Here is a 9229-nt window from a genome sequence, read left to right on the forward strand (position 1 = left end):
AAATTAAAATGTTCACTTTCCTTAGTATTGGACCTTTAATTCCGGATTAGAACCAAATTTAACTGTGACATATATTGTGCACGAGAGCACTGACTTTATTCCGGGTTAGAACCAAATTAAACTGTGACATATATTGTGCACGAGAGCACTGACTTTATTCCGGGTTAGAACCAAATTAAACTGTGACATATATTGTGCACGAGAGCACTGACTTAATTCCGGGTTAGAACCAAATTAAACTGTGACATATATTGTGCACGAGAGCACTGACTTTATTCCGGGTTAGAACCAAATTAAACTGTGACATATATTGTGCACGAGAGCACTGACTTTATTCCGGGTTAGAACCAAATTAAACTGTGACATATATTGTGCACGAGAGCACTGACTATTCCGGGTTAGAACCAAATTAAACTGTGACATATATTGTGCACGAGAGCACTGACTTAATTCCGGGTTAGAACCAAATTAAACTGTGACATATATTGTGCACGAGAGCAATTAGACCTTTAATGATTTTTAAACAAATTCATTCATACTGCTTCTTGAAATTACTTTAGCAACATGAATTTAAGATTGTTCTCAATAATGGGATTTCTTATGAATGGTCACAAAAACTAGAACTTACCATTTAAAACTTTTATGTATTTTATTGTCAATTTGAGAAGTCATAAAATCCTGACTACGTTTGTTTTATCCGTCGTAAGTATTTTAACGCAAACGAAACTTTCATATTATATGTCAATCTCGCGTCGCTACTTGTATTGAATCAACTGCGACTGTTTTACAATGTGAAGAAAGTCAGTATTTTAACTCTAATTACTTGGTAAAGTTGGCCTTGTTTGTTCAAGTTTGCTAAAGTCGGAACGCCTGACAGAATGACACCAGTAAAAGTCACAAAACAAAGATAACTATATCCGTCTATCGTTTATCATTATGTATACAGGGATAATAAACGTTGTTTTTTTTGTGTGCATTAACGTCTTCAGAAGCCCATGGGATTGTTGGTGTCCGAAACCGAAGCATATCCTAAGATCTTATGCAGACGTTGATAAGCAAAACAGACGTAATTGTCGCGATATTCTTGCATAAAAACATGACACAAAGACTAAATCTATTGATTTCATAGATGATTCCGGTACAATTTTTAATTACCATTCTGTTGTTCTTAGAAACGGTCAATATGTTTAATATCCATAACAGGGACACACAAACCAACAACACTACCAGGAGTATGTATTCAAGGTTTTTAAACGATTATTAATTTTGTTATTCTCGTCATGACATTAACCACATTTTTTTAATCACTTAAAACTGGTAAACAGACACAGTTTCAAGAATAATAATTTTACATACGAGTTATTTTCAGTACGAACCGTTTCCAACGTGTTGAGCTGTTTCCAAGATTTGATTAATAAAAGTAAGCAGTCACGTTCAATAAATTTATGGTTATCGACGAAATTTTCCCATTAAGCTTAATTCGAAAGAGAGTAAATAGGAGTAAGAGGCTCAAGAATAAATATTCGGCCCTGATACAGCAATTGAAAAATCAAACATATGCATTAACAGGACGTGAATGGCCATGTTAAGGTTTCGATGGAGGCCTTGAGAAACAAAAATCAAACAACACCAAATCATTGAAAGAAAGAGTTGTTTGACATGAAAATTGAACAGCATGTAAAACATGTATATTACTTTACGAAACAAGTGTCAGTATACTGATATAAACATTGAATTCCGGAAAAGGGCTGCCTAAAGGGGCTCCACTTCCGGACAGTTAAACGCCTTTAAAAACTCACCATTTTCAAAGAACTGTTACACATGTTTGTTTTGATGCATTTGCAATAGCGTGCGAGTGGTGAAATTTCACGTAACAAGGTGGAACATAGTTTTCAGCAATTGTTTATCTTTTTTTCTTTACAAATGGCATTCATTTTCAAAGGGAGACAACTTTTTCTCAAAGATTACTTAAAATAATCGGAAAAAGTTGTTTCCCTTTGAAAATGAATGCCATTTGTACTTAAAATAATCGGGAACAGTTGTCTCCCTTTGAAAATGAATGCCATATGTAAAGAAATAATGATAAACAATTGCTGAAAACTGTGTTCCACCTTGTTATGCGAAATTTCACCACTCGCACGCTATTGCAAATGCATCAAAACAAACATGTGTAACAGTTCTTTGAAAATGGTGAGTTTTTAAAGGCGTTTAACTGTCCGGAAGTGGAGCCCCTTTAGGCAGCCCTTTTCCGGAATTCAATGTTTATATCAGTATACTGACACTTGTTTCGTAAAGTAATATACATGTTTTACATGCTGTTCAATTTTCATGTCAAACAACTCTTTCTTTCAATGATTTGGTGTTGTTTGATTTTTGTTTCTCAAGGCCTCCATCGAAACCTTAATACACGACTTTTTCTCCCATTGATACAAGCCCGGGTACAGTGAAAAAGTGGTTTCTATGCAAGAATATCCGTTTATACAGGTTCTCCATTATAAAACTCTGAGCGCCTTTATTTTCTAGGCAATGTCCAGTGTCAAACATCAGGTTGTGTCGTACATTTAAAGTCACTTTGTCAAATTAACTCGGTTCGAAATATATTTTTGAAGTTTGTTTTCTTAGAAAGACACAGATTAATTTTAATTTCTACTTTTTTCCGTTTGTGGAGACATCTAAATATACTTGTACAAACTATAACGCAATGGAAAAATGCTGTATTTCTATAATACAAAACATTGTATATCTAAGGTCAAAGGTCATTAGAAGTTGTGTGACATAATGTTTTTGGAGTGTTCAGTTGTTTTGTTCAATCTGTCCGTCTGTCCTGTCATATACAGAGAATTCTTAACGTGCGAATTATTTTGTTCTCTATTTTCTGAATATGTTTATACGTTTTTGTCTTACAAAGGCACAGCTTGTCTTTTGTAATGGCATTGCCAGTCAATTAATATCAACTTTATGGTAAGCTTTAAACAGAAGCCATGTTTCGATCCTAAAGGGTAATCTCAGCAAGATCAAAGGAATAAATGGATGGACAGGGACTATGCCTTTGATGTTATCTGATTTTACCTCAGTACAAGTCATCATAATATCACAGTAGTATGTAATGTTTATAAATATTAAATCTTTAATAATAGTTGTGGAAGTGGAGTTGTAAATGAATCGCATTTTCGTGTCTTAATGTAGTGTTTTTCACCAATACTCTTACTTCTCAAAAATGGTAGATGACATGGCCGTGTACCTATTCAACTATCTAAAAGGTTATTGTCAACCGGAGTCTGAATTATCTTTTCTTATCCCTGGATATTGTGCCTCCAATAGTTTGTTTTCCTTTAATTTTGTAAGATACCAGGCATCTGTCTGAGTTTGTCAGCTGATATCTAAAATACAGATACATTTAAAGCAGTTTTACTAGTCTGATCAGCTCCTCCAAGTGTTCGTAACCTATGGATGCATAAGCCATTTTGTTTTTCTTGCGTTTTTTTATTATTTTTGTTTCTTTTGATCTTTAACTTTACTAGGTTCGTTCACGTTTGTAAATGGAAATTAATTCTTCCTATATAAACAGGTACGCTTGCCGTGTTAAAATCATTTTTCTTTTCACTTTCTGGAAATGTAATGGTTCAATTTTCAGTACACAACCGCCATTGTTTCTTCTACTGAACACAGTCCCATATAGCCCAATACAGATATACAATTCAAACAGTCATCAAGTGCAAGGTGTAATAGTGAAAACAAATCTATTTCAGGAGATATAAATGTTGCCATCTTGTTATACATTTTTACATTTTGCACACTATGTCATTTTGTTGTTTCTGATGAAATATTTGTCTGTATTGTGTTTGATAATTAATGATTCAAATAGAATAAAATGTTTATTAAATTATTATTATTTAATTGAGCTTGTCTTTTTATTCGTTAGAAGATATATCGTGTATAAGAAAAGAATACTATAAATCTTTATATTTTTGGTGGACATAATTTGGTCATCTGTAAAGAGGTTTAATTAACACAAATTGTACAGGTTGTGCGTGTTTTATAACAGAAGCGTCTTATTCTGACGTGTGCGTTGTATGTGTAGATTAAGGGGACGCATATTGCTACATTCACAGTTCATACAGCAATGCGGAAGGGGTGCATATTCAAGAAATCGATGGTGGGAAAATAAAAAACATATTCCTAAACTGATATAATACTGATGGACACCTGTAATATTCAGTATTTTGTGGATAAGGATGTGGTACTATGAATGTAATAGGAAAACAGAGGTCTTTGTGAAAGTACATTCAACACAAAATATTAAGCTTTTGTATAAGGAAAATACAGGTTTTTTACAATAACAGTGTTCCAAATAATGTTGAAGGGATGAGATTTTCTTTCTAACACACCAGGTTTGCTTAAACATGTAAAAATTTAACGCCACGTCTGTTAATCTCGGGATGGACGCCATATTTCTCATTGATAAAAAATGTAAACAAAAAAGTCAGAGTGGGATTAGCATTGCAAGGGCATAACATGACATTCTACACAATGAATACCTTAGAAAAGATATCTAAGATGCTACACAGGTCAGGCGGGTTAAATGCATAATGTCGATCACTTGAAATTCATCTTGAAAAGGTGGTTAATTTTACTTTGTTTACATGGTTTTTAATTTTCCCACGACTTCTCGGCGATTCACTGCAAATGTATTACTGCGCCTGACGAAAGGTAACTCTAATAAACAACGGGAGACAACTTAGGTGTCAGCACGTGTACGATTTTTAAAAAAACATGTCGATGATTATAATTTCTTATCAAATAATGAATCCTATTCAGATATTCGTCTTTAATATGAGAAAATTATTAATTTCTGTGGACATTTGTCAAAAATATTACTCAGTGACTACTTTGCGCATCAAACTGTTCCGCTTCAGTTGTGAGGCACTTCCGTTATACTTTGACAACAATAACAAAACACAAAATGAATCAATAAAGTCACTTATAAACGACTGCTACTTAATCAGTGTAAGTAAGTTGTTGTTACAACATTGTAATGTTCGTTCGTTATGAGTAAAGTTTGTCTTGAACTGCATAATCCATTAATTACGTTTAGATGATATTGCATTTACAACTTATTTGACCCCGTTTTTTACGTGAATGACAGCATTCTCGTGCAACTCGTGCAAACAGAGTTATGAAAAGTATGGTGGAGAATTCAAGGACAAATTATAAACGACATTAAAGTGAGGATAACTGTATATTCGTCCAGTTTTGATCATTGACATTCCAGCTGTGTATTAGTAACTTTTGTGAACAAGATTAGAATGTTGCTTTTCCACATATACACATTGATTGGACCTCTCAACCAAATTTCATACCTTATTTTAGGGATTTTTAAGAGAATACATTTTCAAAAGTTTGTTGAATGTGTTTTGATATTTAAGTGCATTGTAGTTCATGAATACCAAGTTAAAAATTAATAATGGCAACATTTCTAGGCCTTTATTGTAAGCCACTAGACTTCTGTAACGATAAATGTTTAATGTATTAAGGGGAATATACTCTTATAGTTTTAGAATGTGGCATTCCTTGACCACCGTACCTTTTCTTATGCACTACTTTGTAAACAAACTAAATAATGAGTTTTAGCTCACATATGCGAAATGAAAAGCAAGACAGTGAACTTATTTCACATTCTTTCTTTAAATTAGAATCTGTAGGACATTGATAAATGTTTGGACAAAGTGAAGCACTATTATTTTCGCACCAAAAAGTCGTAATTGTTGACTTTGAATGTACACAAGAAGTCTTATGTAATTCAACAATAACTTTCTTATTTCAGTTTTTCTCATTTTTATTTTAGTGAGCAATCCTTTGTGTACTTATAACAGTTGAAACAGTATTCATTTCATTTACCAAAACCTTGTACTTTTTTGCAGGTAAATTTTATAATACCCCACCCACTTTTTTCTAATTTCAAAGTATGCGTCCCCTTAATATAGGGTAAAAGTTTATAAGATCACACTTGTATAACATAAAAAATTCTGTCAAATTGCTTTTGGCGTACAGGTTTGGAGGAGAAGATTTTGGAAGATTACAATAAATCCACATAGAGAAAATTTGGTAAACTTTGTCATCCAAATAATACGGCTTTAATTAATAGCGAGCTTAGATAACAAGAGTACATTTTTACACAGTGCCTGTTACAACCCGTTTAGTAATAAAGTTGCAAATTGTAATTAATTTATTGGTGGGTGCTAGTGTATTTATATATATACAGTCAAACCCGCCTGCGAAATCCTTCCTTAGGGACTGAAAATGCTGGTATTTGTGAAAACTTGAATTTTTCAAGACAGGTAAAGTGTGACTTTAGTAAGCAGGTTATATGTATTTGAAGGTTGTCTACAGTCTGACTGCATAAGGGAGTTCATCACTTCTTAAGACAAGAGTAAATTACCAAGTAATGTAACAAAAAACAAAGCAAGATTATGTGGGATAACGCCGTGACTTTATTATAAATTTTTAAATGAAAATTATGGCATATTGTAAATATATAGCATGGTATATATGAAAATGATGAGGAAATATGAAGGACAAAGCTCCAGCTAAAATGCATGGAAGCAACATAGCAGCGCGAAGGTGCAGAAAACTATGAAAATAAGCGCAGAATATACCAGACCTAATAGGAAATTGTAGGTTTTAGTAAATCGCACTAAAGAGAAACGAGGCAAAGATGCTCTCAGAGATCTCTATGACATGAGATGATATATCAACAAAAAATATTCTTCCTAAGTTAAGTAAATACGAAATGAAACATAACACTAAGATCAAAATAAAATCCGATGTAAGTTAAGAAAGTTCCAGCAAACAAACGCACAAAACAAAATAAAATATTGAAAAATTTGTTTTTAATGTAATATATGATCAAACTATGGTGGCTGATTTCTGCCATTTCGCGTTTTCGCCCCGCGACCCCGCCAAGCGAAAACGCGAGAATTAACAAGTTAAAATGGCGGGGGCGCGGGGCGAAAACTCGCTATTTAGCGGGGCCGCGGAGCTAAAACACGATAATTAGCGGGGTCGCGGGGCGAAAAGTCGACATTTAGTAACTCTGATGGCGCGGGCGCGGTGCGAAAACCCGACGTTTGAAGAGCGCTAATTATCGTGTTTTCGCCCCGCGCCCTCGCCAATTAAGTTACTAATTCTCGACTTTTCGCCCCGCGACTCCGACAATAGCGAGTTTTCGCCCCGCGCCCCCGCCACTGTAATGCTTAAATTTCGCTTTTCGCCCCGCGAGCTCGCTAATTAGCGGTTTGTCGCCCCGCGACCCCGCCATTTTATTTCTCTAATTTCGACCTTTCGCAGCGCGACTTTTTGCATTTTCGTTTTGTAAGTGTTACGCATTGCAATTATCTATGTGGCTGATTTGTGCCATTTCGACTTTTCGCATCGCGATCTCGCCGAGCGAAAACACGAGGATTAATATTGTTAAAATGGCGGGGGCGCGGGGCGAAAACTCGCAGTTTAGCGGGGTCGCGGAGCGAAAAGTCGAGATTTAGTAACTGGAATGTCGAGGGCGCGGTGCGAAAAGACGAAGTTTAAGCAGCGCTAATTATCGTGTTTTCGCTCCGTACCCCCGACATACCAGTTACTAAATCTCGCCCCGCGCCCCCGCTAAACAGCGGGTTTTCGTTCCTCGCCCCCGCCTTTTTAAGGTTTAAATCTACTTTTCGCCCCGCGACCCAGCTAAATAACGAGTTTTCGTCTTCCGGTATGTGAATTAGCATATGTAGGGCTTTACAAGATTGTGTTTTCAATATGTCGGATGGATGTTACACATCTTTGAATGCCAGCAGTGCGGTCACGGAAAGTTTCCTCTGTTTTAGTCATTCAAAGTAAATGCTTGTTATTGTTTTTATAAAATATAGTCGGTGCTTGTTTATGTTTGTTTGCTTTTAAAGTTTAGTTGATTATGTGTATTAGATTCTATAGTCTGTTTCAAAAAGTTCGTAAAATGGATGACAGTATTGACCGTATAACCGATAGGCCTGATACGGCACGATTTATTTATAGAGCCTACAGTACAGGACTGTCTTACGCTTATTTTGAATATGTATAATTTTTAATTGATATAGATTAAGTGAAATAAGTGCAGTTTCTTCAAATACAGAGAACAGTCATTACGGGTAGAAACTAGAGGCTATTTTTATAGCAATTCCCGTATTGATGTTCTTTTCATAAATACACTGTACATCATTTGGTGCATTTCGACAAAGACATACAGGAGCGTAGGAACAGGGGTGGGGACATGGGGGCACGTGCCCACAAATCCTGGCCAAAATTGACCAAACTTCTTAATTTTACACTGAAAATTACGAAAATTTTAGATGTGCCCCCTGCGTCAGTGATTATGAAAACATAGGTTGTGCTGCACCCACCTCCAAATGCTTCCTATGGGCCTGCAACGTAATAGACGTACTTATATATTATTGTATAACAAATTATACATGTATATACGTTATTTGTAAACCTGCACTAGGTTTCTCCATTTCTTTTCTAAGTTTACAGCAATGTTTTCCTGAAATATAGCTGTTGTACAAGTATCTGATCAGAGTTTTTAGGAAGATGTTGTGCGGAAGTATACTTTCCCTATCAAAATGCTCCTTAACTTATTTGAAGGAGACGAGTTAATACGAGAATATTTTTACGCCGGGTACACTTACAGCGAGATTATAACAATTTTGAATCGACGTCATGGCACTACGATCATGTAAGGTACATAAGATTCTTTCACTGGTGGTAGGTGCAGATGGGAATATTCGGCTGGAGGGTAACTGTTTTTGGCGGTAACGAGGCTTTTGTCGAGTTACGGCTTAAACAGTTACCCGAGAGCCGGACATTTCCATCTGCACCTACCTACAGTGATTGAATCTTTTTCTTGCATGCCATATTCAACAAATAATAGTAAAAATAAACTCAAACAAATAATTTTTATAGCACTTTTTTCTTATACAATGTAGTAGCGTATTAACAAAGCGCGGGGACTTTACTTCAATAAACAGGAAGTACGTCATGACATTTACAAACACGAAAACAACGTAATAGTTCCGGTTTTGTTTTATCATCTGCAGTAAAACGTTATGTTTTTCCGTAAAATGACGTTTTTGAAATCTAGAAATATGTTATAAGGGACAACGAGAAACTATTAAGGTATTTGATTTTTATCCCGTTTTACGTAAAACATTAT

Source organism: Mercenaria mercenaria, chromosome 3, assembly GCF_021730395.1.
Source record: "Mercenaria mercenaria strain notata chromosome 3, MADL_Memer_1, whole genome shotgun sequence".
In the NCBI taxonomy this organism is placed as follows: Eukaryota; Metazoa; Mollusca; class Bivalvia; order Venerida; family Veneridae; genus Mercenaria; species Mercenaria mercenaria.